This window comes from Lethenteron reissneri, chromosome 24 (assembly GCF_015708825.2).
Source record: "Lethenteron reissneri isolate LAM-NWPU_2019-01 chromosome 24, ASM1570882v1, whole genome shotgun sequence".
Lineage (NCBI taxonomy): Eukaryota > Metazoa > Chordata > Hyperoartia > Petromyzontiformes > Petromyzontidae > Lethenteron > Lethenteron reissneri.
This window is the reverse complement of record NC_083802.1, coordinates 15348040-15372270: the sequence shown is the minus strand read 5'-3', so window position 1 is coordinate 15372270 and position 24231 is coordinate 15348040. Positions and strand designations below refer to the sequence as shown.

Genomic DNA, 24231 nt, shown 5'->3' with positions numbered 1-24231 from the left:
TGACGCCTGCTGCTGTGTATTTGGAGTTTGCGTGTCTCTCTCTCTCATCATCATCACGGTGGCTAGGAGACGCTAACTACCTCGCCTGGTATACAGGAGGTCGTGGGTTCAATCCCGACCCTGACGCCTGCTGCTGTGTATTTGGAGTTTGCGTGTCTCTCTCTCTCATCATCATCACGGTGGCTAGGAGATGTTAACTACCTCGCCTGGTATACAGGAGGTCGTGGGTTCAATCCCGACCCTGACACCTGCTGTGTATTTGGAGTTTGCGTGTCTCTCTCTCTCATCATCACGGTGGCTAGGAGATGTTAACTACCTCGCCTGGTCTACAGGAAGTCGTGGGTTCAATCCCGACCCTGACGCCTGCTGTATGTTTGGAGTTTGCGTGTCTCTCTCTCTCTCTCATCATCATCACGGTGGCTAGGAGATGATAACTACCTCGCCTGGTCTACAGGAGGTCGTGGGTTCAATCCCGACCCTGACGCCTGCTGTATGTTTGGAGTTTGCGTGTCTCTCTCTCATCATCATCACGGTGGCTAGGAGATGTTAACTACCTCGCCTGGTATACAGGAGGTCGTGGGTTCAATCCCGACCCTGACGCCTGCTGTATGTTTGGAGTTTGCGTGTCTCTCTCTCTCACATCATCATCACGGTGGCTAGGAGATGTTAACTACCTCGCCTGGTATACAGGAGGTCGTGGGTTCAATCCCGACCCTGACGCCAGCTGTATGTTTGGAGTTTGCGTGTCTCTCTCTCTCATCATCATCACGGTGGCTAGGAGATGTTAACTACCTCGCCTGGTGTACAGGAGGTCGTGGGTTCGATCCCGACCCTGACGCCTGCTGCTGTGTATTTGGAGTTTGCGTGTCTCTTTCATCATCATCACGGTGGCTAGGAGATGTTAACTACGTCGCTTGGTATACAGGAGGTCGTGGGTTCAATCCCGACCCTGACGCCTGCTGCTGTGTATTTGGAGTTTGCGTGTCTCTCTCATCATCATCACGGTGGCTAGGAGATGTTAACTACGTCGCTTGGTATACAGGAGGTCGTGGGTTCAATCCCGACCCTGACGCCTGCTGCTGTATATTTGGAGTTTGCGTGTCTCTCTCTCATCATCATCACGGTGGCTAGGAGATGTTAACTACCTCGCCTGGTGTACAGGAGTTCGTGGGTTCAATCCCAACCCTGACGCCTGCTGCTGTGTGTTTGGAGTTTGCGTGTCTCTCTCTTCCACCGTGGTCGCGTGGATTTGTCTCGGGGTCCTCCGGTTTTTCTCTCCACATTTAGAAGCACGCGTTGCGAGTATTTGGCTGACATAAATGTCCACGTGATGAGCCACTACGTCGAGTTACCATTTGTGGCCAGGTCGCTTCTGGAAAAGAGCTACGTAGCTCAATGGGCACATACCTGGTCAAATTAAACGTTTCGTTTAGTGTGCGTTTTAGTTTATGTTTTCAGAGTCGGGGCTGATGGTCCGGTGAGCCGGAATGGCACCACAAAGGAGGGAACCCACTGCAGAGGATGTCGACCGCGGAGATGGAGCGATAATTGATGGTGGAAATAATCGAGCAGTGACAAGATCATGACTGACGGATGGATTGTAACCACGTTGTTGGGTGAAGGTATTGAAGCAATGAAATCAGCTCACGTGCGGCAGGAGTGAGATGGACTTCGATGCCACGTGATAACAACTGTGTGCGTATATTGCCCCACGTGTCCGTACGTTTGTTATCCAATTACAGTAACCAATTAATGCACTTCGTATACGGATGTAGTGAAGATGAATCCGTGGCGCCACTGATCCGCGAGTGACGGCGACAGGAGCGGTCGGCTTTCATCCAGCAGTGGATAGACACTGGCTGCTGACGACGATGGCTGTTGTGGTTGTTGTGGTTGGGGGGTGGTGGTGGCGGCGATTTGGAGCGAGTTAAAAGCGGGTTTGTAGCAGGGCTCGCAGGCACGCGCGCGCGTGCGTGGATGTGACAGCTGCACTTTGATTGACAGTGTCTGCTGCATAGCGCCCCGTGCGGATTTTTTGTGGTGTACCGTGTCGGAAGGAATGCCCCGTCACTCGCAATCGATTCTTCCCCCTCGCGTCGCTTCGCTGGGCCACGTCGCTCGCTCTTCCATCTCCTGGCTGAATAGCGCACAAAGACAAAGATGCCCCCGTAATAGCCGTTCATGCAACGGGGTGTCAGGGCAAGAGCTGTTAGCGAGCACCTATTAAGAAGTCGGGCGCGCAACACGAGGAGGGTGGGGGGATGAGGTGGACAATACCACGCTCGGCCGCCTTTGTCTCCCCAGTGGCGATGATTACACACGGCACCGGGTACTCATTTGAGGCTGAGTCTACCTAGGGGAGGCCCACGACCAGTTCAGATAAGCGTCACTGGCGTTGGCCGCTGAGAATCGCACGCACACAGACACATACACATAGAGAGACACACACACAGACACACACAGACAGACAGACACAGAGACACACACAGAGACACACACCACACACGCAGTTCCCAAGAATCCCGATGTTGTGCGAGTTACGGTACCCTGCCCGATCAGTGGCGTGCCACTCGAGTCGCTACATCAACTCCCGTGCGTTTCTTCCTTTTCTCATTCTTCTTAAAGTTAAATTTCGATTTAAAGCTTTCGTGACTGCAGGGATTCATCTTCTTGGTTCTTTCGGTAAAGTCACGTAGAAGGGAAGTAATAAAATAATAAAAATAAAACATAATAAAACAATTCTCACGACGTTTCGGCCACAACGCAAGCAGCCGTCCAGCTCGTGTGCTGTTTCATTCAGACTCTGTCGCCTCGACGGACCTGGTTTTCACCTGAGGACGGCTGCTTGCGTTGTGGCCGAAACGTCGTGAGAATTGTTTTATTATGTTTTATTTTTATTATTTTATTACTTCCCTTCTACGTGACTTTACCGAAAGAACCAAGAAGATTCTTAAAGTTAATTCGCAACTCCTGGTTCCCCCCCTCCCCTCGTCCTCCTCCTGCTACAAACTCCTCCTTCTCCCCCTCCCCCTTCATCTGCGACAACTCCTCCTCCTCTTCCTCCGCTCCTTCATCCTTAGACTTGAGTAGTTCTGGATGACTGGGAATGTTGGCTTCTCTCTCTGTGTCTCTCCTCTCTCTCTCTCTGTCTCTCTCTCTCTCGATGACAGTCGACCCGTCGTGTTCTTTTGAAGGCACGCGCTCAACCAGAAGCTCAACGTTCTTGCTTTCAAACCTCAACGCGTTTGTCAATTTGTGAATCGCTTTTTTAAAAAATTGTAAGTTAATTTATTTTGTTCATTCGTTGTTAGCGTGTGTGTGTTCAAGTAAATTATATCGTAAATTATTGTTTTTATTACCAAACTACTGATAAAAATTTGTAAAGGGGACAAAAGTCGACGGGAAGTCGAGGCCGTGTTTGGTGAAGACAACTTCACACGGGAGTCCACAAGAGGTGAGTCCGCTCCTCGACTAACTACGCGTCCATTATCATTATTACTGCTACTACCAACAGAGAACGTGGTGGAGAATGCTTGCGAGTGATATTTTTCGAAACCCTGCGATGGAGAACTGCGTGTGTCGTCGGCGTAAGGCGCCGCAAACAGAGTTCACGGGGCGCCCAGCCATGTTCTTCGTCTTCTTTCGTACGGCTGCTGATGTTGACAGCAGAGCGTCGATTTAAAGCTTTCGTGACTGCAGGGATTCATCTTCTTGGTTCTTTCGGTAAAGTCACGTAGAAGGGAAATAATACAATAATAAAAAATAAAACATAATAAAATACAATTCTCACGACGTTTCGGCCACAACGCAAGCAGCCGCCCTCAGGTGAAGAACATGTCTGTCGGAAAGACAGCGTCTGAATAATTCGTGAGAATTATTTTATTATGTTTTATTTTTATTATTTCATTTTTTCCCTTCTACGTGACTTTACCGAAAGAACCAAGAAGATTAAAGAGTCTGACTCTGTCTTCTCGACAGACCTGTTCTCCACCTGAGGACGGCTGCTTGCGTTGTGGCCGAAACGTCGTGAGAATTATTTTATTATGTTTTATTTTTATTATTTCATTATTTCCCTTCTACGTGACTTTACCGAAAGCACCAAGAAGATGAACAGAGCGTCGAATTGCAATGTCACGTGCAGGCGGTCAAGCCCAGATCACCGCGGCAGGAGCAAGCGGCCTGTCCACGATAGCGAGACAAATTGCTAATTGTATATCATCTCATCGCACCCTTTGTTGAGATATAATTCTACGGGTAGGTGTCACGGGGACACGGCGAGGTCAGGAGCAATCACCGCAGCAGAGTTGTCTGTCCTCTTTGGTTCTTTCGGTAAAGTCACCGTAGCAAAATAACAAATAGATCACGACGTTTCGATCGCCACACAAGCCATCGTCCCCCACCCGAGGACGATCACGTGTGTGGTGCGGTGCGTAGTAAACATCGCCACTGGGGAGACAAAGGCGGCCGGGCGTGGTGGTGGCCACCCACCCCCTCGTGTGCCGTTCCGGCCTTCACAGGTGCTCCGTCACCGCACTTGCCCTAACAGTTGATTACAGGCTATACGGGAGAGCTTTGGCTTTGTGATTGTGTGACTTACCCGAGTTCGATTCCCGCTCACGGCCAATCGCAGTGGAGAATATTTGAAGCGGTCAAGGGACTCCCCCAGGTCGACTCAACCTTAAAACGGGTATTTGGTGCCAGGGTGTGTTGCGATCGAAACGTCGTGATATATTATTTTTTATTTTGTTTTATTTTTCTACCCACGTGACTTTGCCGAAAGAACCAAAGAGTATGGTATCATGCAGTCACGAAAGCTTCAAATCAAGAGCGTTGTCTGTGTTGCTGTGTCCCGACTGCTTCGGCTGGGATCGTGTTTTCGAGCACGTGGTAGCCGGCTACGTCGTGTCCGACGATGTGGAACCAGCGCTCGCGATGATGCGACGTGGCCACTTAAGGGGGTGTTGTCGCCTCGTGCGTTGTCAACGTCGCACGGTGTCCGACGTTTCGCTGCGCGTGCCGGGAGCTTGTCTCGGCGACTGAAATCTTCTCGGGGAAACTCGAACGCGCGGCGCACGGCTCGCAAACAGATCGGGAAGCTGCCCTCCAGCATCACCGGGAGATGCCTTGCAGTCGGATTTCTCCTCGATTTGATTGGTTTACATTATATGAAATAAAATAACGTGGAAAAATCATCAGTTACATTTCTTAGCAGATATGCGATGTTGGTGTTTAAGCCCAATTTTTCTAGATTTGAAGCTTTCGTGACTGCAATGATTCATATTCTTAGGTTTTTTTCGGTAAAGTCACGTAGGTAAAAACATTAAAAAGTAAAATAAAATAAAAATAAAATAAAAATCACGACGTTTCGGAGGCAACACATGAAGACGGAAGCTTGTGTTGCCTCCGAAACGTCGTGATTTTTATTTTTTATTTTATTTTACTTTTTAATGTTTTTACCTACGTGACTTTACCGAAAAAACCTAAGAATATAGCCCAATTTTTGTTCACGCACGTACAACGAAATACAACAATACAACAATAGCAGGTAAGGCCCACTGAGCTGGCCACAAAGGATAGCGCAACGAAGGGGGGTATCATCACGTGGAAATGTTTAGCAGCCAAATACTCTAAACGCGTGGTGTTGATTCTAAATGTGTAGGGAAAACCCGGAAGACCAGGAGAAAAGTCCACGGAAATCACAGGGAGAGAGACACGCAAACTTCAGATATTTACAGGCGTCAGGGTCGGGATCGAACCCATGACCTCTTGCAAACCAGGGGGGAGGGGGGGGTAGTTAACATCTACTCCTTGAACATTTATAGAGCGCATTAAAGTAAACCGAGGCATTAATATTCTTAGGTTTTTTCGGTAAAGTCACGTAGGTAAAAAAAATTAATAAAAATAAAATAAAAATCACGACGTTTCGGAGGCAACACAAGCCTCCGTCTTCAGGCGGAACCGTCACAGCACGATAGCTGTATCAGCTATCGTGCTGTATCAGCTATCGTGCTGTGACGGTTCCACCTGAAGACGGAGGCTTGTGTTGCCTCCGAAACGTCGTGATTTTTATTTTATTTTTATTTTACTTTTATTAATTTTAACTTTTTTTACCTACGTGACTTTACCGAAAAAACCTAAGAATATGAATCCTTGCAGTCACGAAAGCTTCAAATCTAGACTCAAGGCATTAATTTTCGCGGCCCTTGGTGAGTGCAATGCTGCATGGAGGCTGGCCTCTTCACGCTGTTGTTGGTCATGGGGGTTGTATGGCCATACTTCACCACGCTGGTCGGTGCGGTCTGGTGCAGGGGTGGCAGAGAGGTTGAGAGAATGATCGGTTCAAATGATAAATATCCATAATCGAAGTTTTTGGTCGGGGTTAGATCGCGTAAATATAAATGTGTCGTTAAACCCGCCACCATCCGACACAGCCAATTAGTGAGGTTTGTACATGAACAAAACGCGCTAATTAGTTACTAGTTCAGCACACCGGTGTGTTAGAGAGTAATCTCACGACATTTACAATTCGACTCAATATAGTCACTGATGTTAGCAGTGGCTGGGAATCGAACTCGGTTTTTTAGCTTCACGGATGCAGTGCTCTAACTGTTGCACCACCACTCGACACCCACAGCTAACAAGTACAATATTCATATTTGATCTTCATTTAAGAGTTGTTTAAATGTCCTTAGACGATATTTTCATCATTTAAATACTGGTGGACAATCAACCTTGGCATGAACATTATGGTACGTCATTGGAACGTCATTTGCCAGTAAAAAATATGATAGTTTTTTTTACCCTTTTATCTGGCAACAAAATTGACACCTTTTTTTACAAGGAGTCATGTTTGCATAAACCACAATACCTGCAGTCATAATGTAAACAAAAAACATAACTCTTATAATGTATGCACTGTCCTTGAAGTTGATTGGTCCACACCCGAGACAGCTTTCCTTAGAGCCTAGTCTCACATGGTGTTGGACCATATGACGCCAAAAGGCGTCAAAGTTACGGATCGCTGTGAGTTGAAGAACATATACTTAACAATCCCGTCGTGCTCATTTATCAGGTTCGGATCGATACGTGAAAAAAAGTGTCAGTATCAATGCACAGGGGATCGATTGCGTTGTCCGTTTAACACAAAATTTAAAGAGACCGAGTTGGCAGTTTCATTTCCAAGAGCAGACCGAACGTACACCACTGATGTTATCATCATCATCATCACCACTGCCGCATTTATAAGATAAACAAACATCTGTAATATGACGATGTGGATCATAAAATAAACTCAACAAATTCGTCTATACCACTGTGGCTTTTTAAATATATAATAAGGCAATGGACCTTCCTCATAGCACGTAAATAGATAGGCCAGCCGAGGCAGATTGGATGATAAGGGATGGAGACTGCACTTGCTTTCACACTACGGGGGGGGGGGGGGGGGGGGGGGGCTGATGAGAATTACATATTCTGATGACCAGATTTTTAAATAGGCCTATGAAAAGTTACACTAATTCAGTACTGTGGTAACTGTTGAGTAACAGACGAAGGCTTAAATCATCACAAACTAGCAGACCGCACATCCCTTTGGACGTGACCGTCCGTTCGTTTTTCCATCCCTCCCTCCAGCTAGCCAGCCAGCAAAACCTTTATTTGTATGCAATCATTTATGTAAAAAGTAAAATTGTTAGGGTAGGGCGCACCTCAAGCTTGCTGCCGTGCGTAAATAAAGTTATACAGATCGAGTGACACGCGCACACATAACCCTACCGGATTGTAAGACGCACTCACAACATTATCACACGACAGTACTGTTAACAAGTATAACCCGTAAAAACAAAGTTTTTCACTATAAATCCTTTATATGCGTGGCGGCTAGAGTCCTCTCGTCCTCTGGCTTAAGATGGCTGCCACCTATGGGTCAGATGATTGTGTGCCAGCATTAACCAATTGGTAATTAAATAAATTTTTCACGAACATTAATTGTCTCGCACAACGAGTCTGTGTGCAAAATGTCAGCTCGATTGGATTACGGGAAGTGGATTAAAAAACGACTGAAAGATTTGCACGGTCGTAAGCAAGCAAGCAAGCAAGCGAACTTAATATAAAGGATTTAACAAGTAAACCCGTAAAAACAAAGTTTTTCACTATAAATCCTTTATATGCGTGGCGGCGAACTTAATATAAAGGATTTAAAAATATATTCGCCTGTGGAGGACGCGGGGATCGATCCCGCGACCTTTGGCATGGGAAGCGAGGGCGCTACCAACTGCACTACTCCGCCACGGCCTGTGGAGGGGTTACGCTCTGGGCTCTTACACTATGACGTTCAGCCAAAGCCATGAATGTGTTCTATTTGAATATATGTAAAATATTTTTTTTTTGCCTAAAAAGTGTAAAATTTTGGGAATTTTTTTTCACGAACAATAATTGTTTGGCACAACGAGTCTGTGTGGAAAATGTCAGCTCGATTGGATCACGGGAAGTGGGTTAAAAAACGACCGAAAGATTTGCACGGTCCTAAGCAAGCAAGCAAGCACGCGAACTTAATATAAAGGATTTAAAAATACTCCACGCCTCTAATTTCTTGGCTGGCTGCTGGCTGGCTTCCTCTCCACCACAAACAGTAACTCTGTTGATTGTTAGTGGCTGCTGCGAGCCGTTGCCACCGAAGCTAGCTGGGTAACTGGCTTCACGGGGTTTTTCGCGTAACAAATAAACACTGCATTGGAGCAGCGGAAGAAGTTGGGAAGATATCAGAATCATAATAGTTATTAATACTGGAGGAATCCGATGAGCTATGAAGCTCTTTTTCACATAATATGGATAGCGACACCAAAGAGGTAATACGAGTAAGGAATACAGAAGACCTGCCGCGGTTCATTTAAAATGTACTATCACTTGTCAATTTGTGCTCCTATTAAATGTAACATTATTTCGCCAGTATATTATTTAAATCCTCGAGAATATACAACAATAAACCTCACGGGACATTGTCTCGGCATTGTTGTTGTTATTACGTACAAAAAAAGGCCGAGTAATTGTGGTGCTCCGAGAACGGGGGTATTGCGAGAAGAGCACAAACACGCGGCAGCTGTCTCTTATTTTTCCGTCGCAGAACAACAACTAGGTTTCACTACTCAGTTCCTCTTTTAAACACACACGGTAACGTTTCGGGCGACGACCCTTCCGCACGCGGCAGATAATTGTTACATTTATCCGCGCGACAAAACAAAAAAACAACCTTGCCAAGCGGAGTTTTAACAAAACGTACGTTTCATTCAAATTGTGAATGTTGTTGCTTCAACACACCGGTGGGCTAAAGCAGTGAACTATTTGTCTTTGTCAACGTGACACATTTTTTACTGATTGGCCGTGTCGGGTGGTGGAGGGTTACGACACATTTATAAATAAACGCGATCTAAACCCAAAAATCGTTGATTATGAAAAACGTACGTTTCATTAGTTCATTTTCAACAAAGTTTGTTTTTGTCGCCGGCGCTGCTGCTCGAGCCGAACGAACGGTGAAACACAACCCGGCACTTATTATTATTACTTTAGTTTTAAAGCTCTTTCCAAGCACCTGTTGGCGTGTGTGTCGCGATGGCTTGACACACAGCACGGTGACAAAGGCCCCCCGTATAGCCTACGCAGGCTGTTGGGGCAAGTGCTGTTCGCGAACAGCGCCTAATGAAGAAGGCCAACACGGCGCAACGAGGGGGTGGGGGTGGCCAATTACCACGCCCGGCCACCTTTGTCTCCCCAGCGGTGGTGATTACACACATCGCACCAATTGCTCGTTTAAGGCTGAGTCGACCTAGATGAGGCCCCAGGACGCACACGCTCTTTCGTCGTCACGTGATCAATGTTGGTGACCGACGTTAGGAGTGGCCCATCACTCGCGCTATGCGTGTGGCTGTGTGTGTGGGGAGCGGTGGTGTAGCGTTTAGCGCTACGCTGCACTATGAAACCGTCGACCCGAGTTCGATTCCCGCTCACGGCCAACACCAGTGACGATTATCTGAATCGGTCCTGGGCCTCCCCTAGGTCGACTCAGCCTCAAATGAGTATCTGGTGCGGTGTGTAGTAAACATCGCGACTGGGGAGACAAAGGCGGCCGGGCGTGCTGGTGGCCACCCACCCCCTCGTGTGCCGTTCTCGCCTTCATAGGTGCTCGCTAACAGCACTTGCCCCAACAGTTGATTAAAGGCTATACGGGAGATCTTTGTCTTTGCGTGTGAGAGTGTGTTTGTGATTGTGTGACTACCCGAGTTCGATTCCCGCTCACGGCCAATTACAGTGGAGAATATTTGAAGCGGTCCAGGGACTCCCCCAGGTCGACTCAACCTTAAAACGGGTATTTGGTGCCAGGGTGTGTTGCGATCGAAACGTCGTGATATATTATTTTTCATTTTGTTTTATTTTTCTACCTCCGTGACTTTACCGAAAGAACCAAAGAGTATGGATTCCTGCAGTCACGAAAGCTTCAAATCAATTTTTTTTATTTTTTAAAGTGATTTGTTTACCTTTTCTATACTTTGCACTCATATCGTGTTTTTTGTTGTTGTTGTATTGTCTGTTGTTGTAACGTACGTAAAGAGGAGCTTTACAGCTCATCGGCTTTCTCGAGTAACAACTAAATATTCTGATCCTGCCGTGAAGTGTCGATCGGTGCCAAGCTGCCTCCACGTGTCCCCGTGCGTGTCCCTGCAGCGATGTATTTCTCCCCTCTGGTGACTCGCCGCTTGCTGATCAGTCGGATAACGGCCACGCTGATAACCTGGGTTCACGTCCGGGTTATGGGACGCACATTGGACTTGCAAATCCAGATATTTCCCCCCCGGTCCGGTTCAATCTCCAGGCATGGTCGCTGAAACAATGGAAATGTTCTCTTGAAATCCGACAACATCCCCTCGCCCGCCTGTGCCCACCGGGCAGTGAAAATGGGGTAAAGTGTGCATACTCCCACCTCTACCAAGACGCCCTGGTCAGCGTGGAAGAGTAGACCAAATACCCTCGAGAGAGAGACTCCCTCCAGCGCTCCCTTTAGCGGAAGCTCCTATTTCCAGCAGTGTGGTGTGATAATTGCGGGGCTGTATCCGTACATGTATACCGCATGCTGTCTGTACGTGTATACCGCATGCTGTCTGTACATGTACACCGCATGCTGTCTGTACGTGTATACCGCATGCTGTCTGTACGTGTATACCGCATGCTGTCTGTACATGTACACCGCATGCTGTCTGTACGTGTATACCGCATGCTGTCTGTACGTGTATACCGCATGCTGTCTGTACGCGTATACCACATGCTGTCTGTACGTGTATACCGCATGCTGTCTGTACATGTACACCGCATGCTGTCTGTACGTGTATACCGCATGCTGTCTGTACGTGTATACCGCATGCTGTCTGTACGTGTATGGGTATGGTGTGTGCTGCTCGCACAAGATTCACTGTCAATTGGTATGTAGACCTCTGTTATTATAATCGTCTTAGCAAACCACAATTCCTCCAGTGCAGACCGGTGTGTGTGTGCGTGTTTATTAGGGAGACTGATAGCCATGCCTTCCCAGTATTGACATCACAAACGCCAATTCTTCTGTCTGTGGGCGTACTGTGTGATACATCTCTTAGATTTATTTACACAGATTTGTTTCATTACACGTACCTCCCCGCCATCCACCACCCCTCCCTCTCCCTTGGGAGACACGGTGGCGAGACGTTAATCTCCTGGTTATACAGGACGAGGGAGCCCGTGGGTTCGATCCAGACCCTGACGCCTTGCTGCTGTATATTTGGAGTTTGCATGTTTTCCCCTTTGTTGATAGCGTGGATTTTTCTCCGGGTCCTCCGGTTTTACCCTCCACATTTAGAATCAACGTCAAGTGCATAGAGTATTTGTCCGCTGTACATTTCCACGTCGTGATAAGCCACTTAATTTATCTGTTATTTGTGGCCTGGTCGGTTCTGAAAATAGCTTTATACCTCAGTGGGCCTCACCTGGTAAGTAAATCAATAAAATCTCACTGGCCAGTTAACCGAGACGGCAACGCTGATGACATGGGGTTCAAATCTTCATTGGCGTTTACGCTTTAAGTGATTCAACTGCGTCGCATTTTACGAAGGGCCGTAGCCCGAAACGTCGTCCATTATAATATTCGTCCCTTTTCAGGCCGCAATGCCAATGACCAATGGGTTGAGTCTGTATCGGCTTTGCAAAAAAATATTCGGTTAAGTTTCGGATTTTACTCATTACTTTGGCTAATTTCATCCGTGAGAATTTATATACGTATGATTTTTTTTCATTTATATACAAATATATATCGACTTACCTGCCGTGTAAGGGGCCGTCCATAAATGACGTCACGCGATTTTGGACGATTTTTGACCCCCCTCCCTCGTCACACGGCGTCACAAAAAGTCTGCCCCCCCCTTCAAATATGACGTCACAAAGCTCTGCCCCCCCCCCCCCAATTTTTTTTAAATATGCTTCAAATCGCTTTAAACTATTGTCATTGTAGTGCGTATTAAATGTGGCGCTGCATTCTGATGTTGAAGGAGAAAACATTTGTTAAAAAGTCTATTTAATTAAGTAGAACGTGTTGTCTATATTTATTTAAAGTTGCGCATTTTGATGTGACGTCACATTTCTCAACCCCCCCCCCCCCCCCCGTCGTCATTCATCGTCACAAATGTCTGACCCCCACCCAGGCTCGTGACGTCATTTATGGACGGCCCCTAAGTGAATGTTACGTGTAGCTGGGTGTGTGTAATAGTGCGCCGCCTATTGGTGACGGTTCGGATGACGCCCACCACTCAATGCTCACCATGGACCAGGAATTTAACTCGGGTTGCCCGGCTTTATGGTGCAGTGCGCTAACCACTGCGCCACTACTCTCACTCCACAAAGAAAGCCAGCGATCACTTTTTATAATTAGATAATTGTGCACAATCACACCTAACAGTGTGCTATAAAGAATGCCCATTGCCCGAATCGTCTATTATGACGCATTGTGATCTACGGATGAAATGCGTCTTGTACGTAGGTTGTATGTACGTTGAACTTCTTTCGCACCGTACGTAGCCAACCGTGCTAATCGGAAATGCGTTGGAAGGACGGTACATTTTCAAAACGTTACTTTTTTTTTACGACGCGTATATATGTTTAAGACTACAATATTATTGACAAATGTGTTGGTATTTTTGGTTTTATAAATAACAGACCGTAAGCCATGCTGCCTGTGCTGGCATAGCACAGTAATTGAACCGGTCTTCTTGCCCACAATCAACAGCAACAGGGCAGTGTCCCTTACCACCAACCACGTGACCTCACGCTACACCAGCCGACTCACTCCCGGTCCACACTCACACTCTCTCTCTCTCTCACCCACAGTCGTCCAGCCGCCCCCTTATCACTCTCTCATCGCTACTACGCCACGGTCATTACCTCTCTCGCCCAGCGCCTACGCCTGCCTGCGACATTCCTCCGCCACTGTGTGCAGGTCTCGTTCTACCAGATTGACTTGTTCCTTGCATGCACAATCTTCGCGTTCGATCATCTGGGCTGCATGAAATAACACGTATCTTCTTCCTCCTCCTCCTTCATACTTCCACTATGGACCTCCATCCCATCTCCCTCCGTAGCCCCCCCCCCCAGCAGTTCCTACAGCAATTTCGTTCGGTTCAAGAATCCTGCTCGTTCCCATCTGCTACGTTGCAGTGTGTTGCTGTGTCGTATGCAAAGGCCAGCACCTCTATCCATTCGAATTTGGTGTCGGTTAAGGAGTCTCTCCATTCCACTCAAGAATCCATTCCTCTTTTTCGCTCTCTCTCGCTCGTTTTTACCGTCTCGTTGATACGTCGGGAGTGGGGTGGTGGGGATGGAGAGGGGGGTAGGAGTGGTGGGGGGGGGGCTGTCAATGTTCCTAAATAGAGCCAATCGCACCTCCGATGACCACGGTTGCCTATGTACGGCGCGAAAGAAATTCAACTGAATAAAAAAAAAACAGCAGTCGATGCATTTTCTCTTCATGAATATCAACAGAAAACATTTTTGTTTGTGGGGGGGAGGGAGGCAGGGGTTATCGACTGTCACGAACGATTAATCGATGCGTCGTGAAACACGTCTATGATTTGCTGCACTGTGTTGGCCCTGAGCGGTGTTGCTTTATGTAACCGCTTTGGGTTTTGCGTCGGTCTCTGGTCACGTGCTCAGCAACTAATGTTTGTATTTGATCTACAGTATTTGTGTGTTTTTTTAACGTCACTATAATGCCACAATTCCCAATGTAGCGAGAGTTTCCATTCGAGCCGCACGACTCGTCCACGCTCACGTGGAGTAAACACGAGCATTGACTCCAAGAGGATGAAACAAACACAAACCAAAAACTGTCGAGTGAAGATCGGAGTTTAGGTTCGAATTGCGACGACATTTAAAAGGAAGCCACAATAAATGTGGACCAGCAAATGAGAATGGCGCAGTGAGAGTGTTGGTTATTTATTGCCCAAGAGCTGCGGGGTGAGTGCCGTTTCCTGTCCAGCTATTTCCGCCGAGGATAGGGAAGTAAGAAGACGACTGCGTGTGTGTGTGTGGGGGGACTTGGCATGTTAGTAGGGGGTACAGCTTGGTGGTGCATCTACCGCTCATCTCAAGTCAGTCCAACCCATGGCACCTCCTGCGTCTGTCCCGAGACCTCCTGGTCAGCAGCGAGCCTTCGACACTTCACGCGACAGCCTCAAAGTGCACCTGGCCTGGCACAGACGCGGTAGTGTAGCGTACTGCGCGTATGCCGAACTTCTTTCGCACCGTACGTAGCCCTACGGTGCCAATCGGAGGTGCGGGAAACCTGGCAGGCCGAGTTCAATCCGCGCTCACGGCCAAAGTCAGCGACGGATATCTGAACCGGTCCCCGGTGATGGGTAAACATCGCCACGACAGGGAGACAAAGGCGGCCGAGCGTGGTGTGTCGTGCCGGCCTTCATAGGTGCTACTCGCTAACAGCACTTGTCCCAACAGTTTGTTAAGGCTATACGTGTGATCTTTGTCTGTGGCACGAGGAAGCCGGGGCTGATGCGATGCCGTCCAATTGGCGATGTTTACCCATAGCGTCAAGTATCCAATTTGAGGTTGAGTCGACCTCGGGGAGGCCCAGGACCGGTTCAGATAATCGTCAACTGGTGGCGGTTAGTGGGAATCGAACTCGGGTGACCGGGCTTGGAGCGCAGTGCGCTTACCAGCACCAACCAGCACCACCACCAGCCACCCATCGGACACCACAATTCTCAACCAACTCTCCCACACACACCACACGCACACCCACTTGTAATATGCGGTGACATCACCTCACACTCTCGCCACGCGAGAAAGTTTCTCATCCTTTCATCAAAGAGTCCGAGGTATTTTTGTTTAAGGAAGCTGAACTGCTCAGCCACCACGCCTTTTAAAGGTCACAGCTTGCCATGGTGACTCGGGGTCATTTAAGCGGGGGGTCATTTCGGGTGAGGTGGTATAGTTGAGGACTCGGCTTTTATGGCTCGGGGCGGATAAAGTTAAGAGAGCGTTGGTTAAAAACTTCGTTTGTTTGTGAACAGATGAGGCTTAGGACCACCGTATAAGGTTATTTAGGGTTGAGGTTTAGGGCCAGAGTTATAGGGCCGCCGAGGAAGTCGATATGGCTAAACCGCTTGCGACTGTTTTTTTTATCCCGTGACGAACGTTTTGCAAACCTCTTTCGCATGACATCGCAATGTTCTTCAACGCGAGATTGCATATGTTGTCCAATGTTGGGGCCACTGATGTCAGCCGTGGGACGGCGCACTAGGACGGTGGTGCGGCTATTCCCAGGCCCGGTCGCCTTTGTCTCCCCGGTTCTGTTGTTTGTACACGACTACTCGTTTGAGACTGATTCGAGCAAGCCCAGGATCGATTACGATATTTGTCACTGATGTTGGCCGTGAGCCGGGAATCGCAGTGCGCTACTAACCACAACACTACTGCTCTCCAACACACAGATACAAAGATCCCCCCTGTAGCCTTCATAGACTATGGGGGCAAGTGCTGTTAGCAAATAGCACCTATGAAGGCCAGAACGGTACACGAGGGGGTGGATGGTCAGGAGCACGCCCGACCGCCTTTGTCTCTACAATTACGATGTTTACACACCGCACCAGGTATTCATGTTGAGGCTGAGTCGACCTAGCGGAGGCCCAGGACAGGTTCAGATAATCGTCACCGGTGTTGGCCGTGCGAGCGGGAATCGAACTCGGATCGCTGGGTTCGGAGCGCAGCGCGCTAACGGATGCACTACCGCTCCCTACAACAACACGCACATAAACTCTCGCAAAGGCATCCACCAACACACGCAAACAGACACACACACAGCGACATACACACACACAGCGACATACACACGCAGGCTCCTGTCACTCTGTGGGCGAGCTGAGCGCAGGCACTGCGATCAAAGCGACAATGGTTCCAGCTCACGCTCAAATCTCCCACGTGCGTCAGTGAGCAGTAATGGCACCAATGGGCACCTGCTTTGGACAATCACAAACTATTGTGTCTCTGCGTTGTGAGCGGAGTCGGCACTGTGTGTGACATTCTGATGGGATTTAAACACGCGGGGGGCGGGGGGGGGTGAGAATGCACGTGAAGAAAGGCCATTATATAAGTGTCCGGCATGGGTGCATAAATCTATCAATCCACTTTTACGTTAGTAGCATGTGTTTTGTGTGTGTGTCGCTCTGTGTGTGTGTGTGGGGGGTGGTGGTGTAATGGTTAGCGCGCTGCGCTACAATCTCGGCGACCGGAGTTCGATTCACGGCAAACGCCAGTGACGATTATCTGAACCTGTCCCTGGGCCTCTCCTAGGTCGACTCAGCCTCAAATGAGTACCTGGTAGCGGTGTGTAAACATTGCCACTGGGGAGACAAAGGCGGCCGGGCATGGTGTTGTGGCCACCCACCCCTTCGAGTGCCGTGCCGGCCTTTATAGGTGCTCGCTAACAGCACTTGCCCTAACAGTCTGTCAAGACTATACTGGGGATCATTGTCTTTGTTGTCTGTGTCAACCCACGGCACCTGGGCCTATACCGTGATCTACCAGTGATTCCCTTGACGCTTCACGTGGCCTCGGAGTGCACCTAGCCTGCCACAAGCACTGGTGATGATGTCTCTGCCATTTAGTGGCGAGTGACGGTTATTGTCTTTCTTGTTGTTGTTGTTCACCGGAGAGACTGAAGTCAAAATGAGAATATTGATTTATACCGGAGGAATCTAATGAACTATATAACGCTCTTTTTCACAGATGTCCAGTAGCGGTGAGTGTAGGACTCGAGTAAATAATAATCAGCGCTCCAAGAGAGTCACGGGGGAGAGGACATTTCGTCTGTGCGTGGCGCTTAGAGGTATTCACGCAGCGAGCGAGGCGTTCAAATTGTTCGCATTGTGTGGGGACAATCCTCGGGAAGTCTGGTGTTACAATGCAGCCAGCCACTCGGATTTACGTAGTCTTTTTTTTCTTATCATTGTTTTTTTGTACGGCTGGGTGGGTGGGTTGAGTGGAGAGTTTTCTGGGTGCATATTGTAACTTTTTCTGGGGGGGGGGGATTTATTCCGTCTGGTGCGCACGTGAAATTGCACGGTTTAGTCCCCTAATTAAGTATTCACCTGCTCATCTTACACCCCCCCCCCCCTCTCGTCTTGCCTCTCCATACATCAGCAGCGGCATCCTCTCGCATCACCCCCCCCCCGCCCACCTCAACCTGTCGTGAGATCACAGAGCAACTTGCGTGGTGACGCACGCGTGAGATCCGTCGCTTTTTTACGGTAATAGAGGGTTGGTGGTGGGATCATCCACGTAAAGAATTCGTGAAATGTGAAAGTCACGAAAGCACTCTCGTTGGGCCGCGAGGTGGCCAGCACGATGAGGGTTGGGGGACCTGGTGCTTAAGTCATCTGTGCGGAGTCTGTTGTGTGTTGTTCCCCTTCATATGCATGGTCGAGTTTCTCCAGGTATTCCAGAGTACTCCCAAATGAAGACAAAAAAAGAATCAAAGTCGGAACCGGTCAAATCAATCAAGCAGCACAACCTCTTGAAGGAGTGCTGAGACTCGGAGAAGCTTTCCCAGACAAAGTGCAGCACAGTATATAACGTTGAAATACGTATGTGGTATTGCTTCGGGTTTTATGAGTTTGTAGTCAGTCTGTTTGGACATCTGTGAAAAAGAGCTAAATATCTCATCGGATTCCTCCAGTCTAAATAAAGATTCTGATTTTGCATGTTCTGGATCATTACTTGAATGTCGAGCATTTGGGCAGCAATTTTTTATGGTTTATATATATACTCTAGCTCACAAGACGATGCTTAATGTCAATGTTGATATTCATTTCTGGTCGGCACAACACGATTACACCGGCGATAATCTGGGTGGAGATAAGTAGCTAGCTTTCATATGAGGAGGAAATATTCTCGGGTTTAAGGGCGTCCAAGAGCTAACCTGATATACATGCAGGATAATAATCACATTCTTAGGTTTTTTCGGTAAAGTCATGTAGGTAAAAAATTTAAATTAATAAAAGTAAAATAAAATAAAAATCACGACGTTTTGGAGGCACCACAAGCTTCCGTCTTCAGGTGGAACCGTCACAGCACGCTTGCTGTATCAAGTAAATGAGAAATTACAAGAGATACTACCCCGTATATAAACTAAGAATATGAATCCTTGCAGTCACGAAAGCTTCAAATCTAGAGATAATAATCATCCCAAATAAAAACAACACAACAACAAACACGAAGTATTAAAACACAGCGACACATCACGCCTGGGAGGTAGAGTGCCACATCAGCAGCAGATGCGAACTTGCCCTTTCCCATCAATATCCTCATGCATATATAATCTCAATAGGCCCTCACCTGGTTAAATAAAGGACATCAATCAATCAGCTATATGTGCTGATGCCTGCCATTGTGTGTGTTGTGGTAGGAACATGTACAGTGCTAACGTGACATTGTGGATTTTCCACTGGCTCCTTAATTGAAATTTATGGTAGTGAACAAAAAAACACCTCCAATTAGGCCGTGTATTAATATGGCTTGCCACTTAACAGGACATTGCCTATAAAATAGCTTCCCCCCCCCCATATTCACAATACTTTAATATGACCTTGTTCATGCTTACCTCGATGATCTCCTCAATCTTAGCCAATTCACAATTCCTCCCACCCGCTCCATCTGTTACGAACACACACAAAAATATTCTCAAACTCATCTCATCAATCAGAGTAGGGGTGGTAGCTGCCTTTCCTTTGCTGCGCCTAAGGTCTGTTGTGCTTCATCATCATCATCAATGTACTGTATATACAAAGGTAAAGGCGCAAAGCTGCAGTAGCCTGTTCAACCCACTGCTGGCAGAGGGGCTCCACTGGAGGAAATTTCTTGCTTCACTAAAAGCACGACAGTTAAGCGATGTAGATGTATGCACACAATTTGAGCTTTTCTAGCCATTCGAGAACACCATTGGATTTACATCAGTCACTATATGTACAGTATTAAATGACACCTTTATACAGTGTAGTGGTCATACACAGTCCAATTAAATCCAAGGATCATTCTGTTCTGGTGACTGATCTTGTTTTCATAGAAACGTAATTTACTCATCACTCTTTACTTAATATTATCATACGTTCATAAATTTCAAGACAATAGTTATATGATTATGAACAATACTTATACATTTACACGATAATTTATCATCTCGCAACGCTATACACACACCCCCACATTGTACAGGGTGACCCAAAATTTTGGGCACGTAAGGTTATTATATTTATTTCGACAAATAAACTGAAATATGCTACCAGGTAAGGCCCAATGAGCTATCACATTGGGTTATTTAATGTATTTAAACAAGTGTTCAAACTGACTGCCATTAGCTGTAATGCATGCATGATTTTTATTGCTAATATATTTAGGACTTTTTAAAGATTACATGTGTAATCTTTAAACGTTGATCCATGATGTTTTATTGTCTCAATTTATTCAGGGTTCATGGTCGAGTTTTGTATCCGAAGGATTTGAGGTGACCCCTACAAGAAAAATATCAATTAATAATAGATAAAATATTAACTTAAAGAATAAACAATTAAATTGTAATGCCACTGTTGAAAATAATGAAATGAACTTAAATCTTTTTTTTTTTACCAGGTGAGGCCCACTGAGCTATATAATTCTTTGTCAGAAGCTACCTGGCCACAAATGATAGCTCAATGAAGTGGCTTATCATATGGAAATTGATAGCAGCCAAATACTCTAAACGCGTGATCTTGATTCTAAACGTGGAGGGAAAACCGGGAGGACCCAGAGAAAAATCCACGCGGCCACGGGAAGAACATGCAGACTCCAAACATACAGAGGTGTCAGGGTCGGGATCGAACCCACGACCTCATGTATACCAGGCGAGGTAATTAACATCTCACCACCGTACCTCACCCGATGTGTCCTGACTTTTGGATCACACCCTGTACTGGATCGTTCGTACGCATGTGCATGAAGTACTGGGAGATGGCCAGATTGCTCAGAGGTCAGAGAGCTGAGCTGGTACAGCTGATACCATGGGTTTAAATCCAGGCAGCTGTCTGCGATTAAACCATGTACTCAAGGGTAGATAGTTGATAATTAATCCCAGCTCTCCCACCAATGACTGCACGAAAACAAATCACAATCATTTGCTTTTGGCTAAATGGCTCCTCTGGTGATTTAAATATCCGTTTGACGATCGTGCGACAAACTTCACAGAACTGTACTCTCATGTGATGGAGCGGTTGAGGAGGGAACGTGTGTGTGTGTGTGTGGACCCTGAAAGTGATCTCAGAAGTAACTCTGTAGTAGCCGCTTCCGCGGGGCCGTTCTCTAAACACGGAAGGCTGCCCCGTGCCGTGCGAAAGATCGCGCATGGACGCTTGCTTGTCGATCACTCTACGGTGTGCCCACAAGATGGCAAGGACGACTGTTGCTACACTTGCCGAGTCATTTAGTTCACGGCCCCCCACCGAGTATTCCCTGTTGTGGCGGAGTCTAAACAGGGCGGCGGTGACACGCTGGCGAGCTATCGCGACTGGTAAACACGTGGAGGCGGTGGAGACGCGACGGGGCAATGCTTAGGGGATCGAGGGGGTGGAGGGGGCAGGGGGGTTAAGAGAGTTTTTCCAAGGCCTGTTATATGCCCACTCGCCGAGCGGTCGGTAACGCCTGCAAAAATGTTGAGTACGGTCGATATTTTTAATGGGCATTTTGATTCAACTTTTTTTTGTACGCGGGTAATTTCTGTGGCCGGTTATAAAATACTGACCGTGGGTTTTTTTTTTAATTCCCTTCCACGCTCTCCGCGTGCGTGTCTCACGCTTTGAACGTGAGTTTAGAATTCATGGTGGTGGTAGGATGGCGGAGCGGTGGCGGAGTGGTTAGCGCGGCGCTGAGTTTGATTGCCGGCCGAGGCTTGATATCAGCTACGAAGTGATATCTTGAACGGGTCCTGTGCACTGCCCTCTGTCCCCTACCTTTACTCGTTCAAAGTCGGTTTCCCACGAATTCTTGCTTTAGAGACATGTACCTTGAACAATCCTCTGTTGCGTGTGCGGGCTCATGGGGTTATGTGACCAGACCTCACCACGCTAAGATGGTCAGCGCGGGTTGAATGGCGAGGAGCATAGAAGCACAGCACAACAATTTGTGTTTTCTATACTGACCTCTGCTGCTTATTTCTTAGCCCCAAAGCAGTTTTAAAAATGTATATACAGTATAGTCCTGGCACTGTAGTATTACCTTTGAAGAAATGTATACGTATCTGGAATGTTTTTGGTGATTAAAAAAATAGTTTATTTACATGTATCGTATTTCGAAGATTATTTTCTTTCCTTGTTTTATTTTACTTTGAGATGGTTTTGTTTTCATTTTGTCCTTCAACACGCGGACATTTCCACATTATTATTATTTTTCCGTGTTCAGGTCTCCCGTGTAAAAACACTTTAACCTCGAATAACTTTCGCCTGGTTATAAAGATACAAATATATTCACTTATCCTCAACCAACCCCTACTGGTGAAGTATGGTCAAACCCCCCCCCCCCCTCCTAAACTCTATCTTACCACCACGAGCCCCAATGCATGGGAGAGGTCTTCATCCATCCATGAGTGAATTTCCAAAAAGGACCCTACATGTATCTGTATGTATCATCATCATTAGCCATGTTCGATCCACTGCTGGATGAAGGCCTCCTCAATCTGCTGCCACCTCTCATGAGCCTGTGATGTTAATGATCCAACAGCACCACAGGACATGGAGCGGATTTCGCCCACATCTAAGTGGCATTAAATGTAAACAAAAGTTTAAGGGAAGTGCAGTAATTTTCCAGCTAATGTTTAGAACCAATAGCCATCAATGTCCAGTGCTTATGGGCGTCTTGTGTGTGTGTATCTTTTGTAAGGCAGCGGTAGAGTGCGCTCCCCTACGTCGACTCAGCCTCAAATGAGTACCTGGTGCGGTGTTTAGACATCGTCATTTGGGGAGACAAAGGCGGCCGGACGTGGTGCTTTTGTCACCAACCCCATTAGTGTGCCGTGCCGACCTTTATAGGTGCAGCACTTTCCCCAGCAGTCTGTTAAAAGCTATACGGGGCATCTTTGTCTTTGTATATTTTGTGGTCAGCTGTAACCCCCCCCTCTACCATCCCCAGCTAAATTGATAGGGGGGCTTACTTTGGGAATTGGAATGGGGGTGCTGGTCTTGTTTGCTACACCAGCCGGTCAGGATGGGGTGGGGGGGGGTGATGAGTGAGGGGAGGGGCTAAGGGTGTTGTGAGGGGCGGGGGGAATTGGGGGGTACGCTACTCCCCCCCCCGGCCCACCCCCTCCCCTCCGATGACGTCAATCAAGATTGGGCGAAACCAAAGAGGAGAAAAACATGGCAACGTGGGGGGGGGAGGGGGGGGTTGACATTTTAATGGAAGATATAAAATAATGTAAATAATTTCAACACGGGGGAAATTAGTGAGAGGTTAAAGAACAGTATATTAATTAAAAGGAATGTATTAATTGGAAGAGAATAATACATTTCACGTAATATAATTTAATACACCCTCGTATGAAATTGGACACGTCCAAAGTCTTATCTCCCCCCCGTTCCTCCCTCCGCCCGCCAATCCCATTGACGTCAGCGCGCGTCACTTGACGCATTTTAAGGAGCGAAGCGGCCCCGTCCCGCAAATAGTGCGTACGTTTACCACCAAAAGCTACGCTTTTTAAAAGCGCGTCCACTCGCCACAAGCGTACGACCAAGCATCCCAACCCGCGTCTCAACACCCAACATTATCATCAATCCGCTTAGAACAAACAAACCTCGTCACAACCATTCTCGCCCACCCCTCCCCTTCTCCGGCGCTACTTTGCGGAGGGGTACATTTCCGTGGTGGTGGGGGCGGGGTTGTCATGGAGACGAGCTGGGGTGAGTGGGTGGGTGGTGGCGGGGTAGGAGGGGTGTGTATGGGGGGGGTAGGGGGGGGTAGAGGGGGGGGGTGTAGGGGGCGTGTCCAAGTGGTGACGGGGGGGGGGGCTGGGAGCACGAGGCGGGGTGCGGGGGGGTAGGAGGGGTGTGTATGGGGGGGGGGGTAGAGGGGGGGGGTGTAGGGGGCGTGTCCGAGTGGTGACGGGGGGGGCTGGTAGCACGAGGCGGGGTGCAGGGGGGTAGGAGGGGTGTGTATGGGGGGGGGTAGAGAGGGGGGGGGGTGTAGGGGGCGTGTCCGAGTGATGACGAGGGAGGGGGCGTGGTCAGGTGGGAAGTGGGAGGAGCCTCCTCTCTCTCTCGGCTCCGGCTTCACCCTCGGCCATAATCCCTAAAAATAGCAGCGGCCGAGGTTTGTTACGAATTTTCATCTCGGGCGCCGCGACGGACACATTCTACTGGTTAGTAAAAATAGCAACCACCACCACGGCGGCTGCTGCTGCTGCTGATCATTTTTTTGGGGCCTTTTTTTGTTGCCTCTTTTTGCGAGAGACGTGTGAGCTTGCCGGAATTTTTAAACTGCGTCGGTGTTTTTCGCGTCTATTTAGGTGGCGTGGGGTGTGTGAGAGAGCGCTTTGGTGCCCTGTGCGTTTGATGCTGTCTCTCTCTGTGTGCGCGTGTGTGTGACAGCTCGTACGGATTGACAGTGAGAGGGTAAAGGGGTGGGTGGGTG

At 47.9% G+C, this 24231-nt stretch overlaps 1 protein-coding gene across 10 annotated transcripts in view; it reads left to right on the top strand.

Annotated features, from left to right (window-relative positions):
• Positions 1–3086: 3086 nt before the first annotated feature.
• Positions 3087–24231, top strand: part of LOC133346666 (myocyte-specific enhancer factor 2C-like) — a 112331-nt gene continuing 91186 nt past the window's right edge. For 9 of the 10 annotated variants that reach the window (XM_061558439.1, XM_061558441.1, XM_061558438.1 and 6 more), the window contains exon 1: positions 3087–3454. The gene's annotated coding sequence lies outside the window, so the exon portion shown is untranslated. Of the gene's footprint in view, positions 3455–23835; positions 23960–24231 lie in introns of those variants that run through there. The other variant, XM_061558431.1, reaches the window with a different exon arrangement.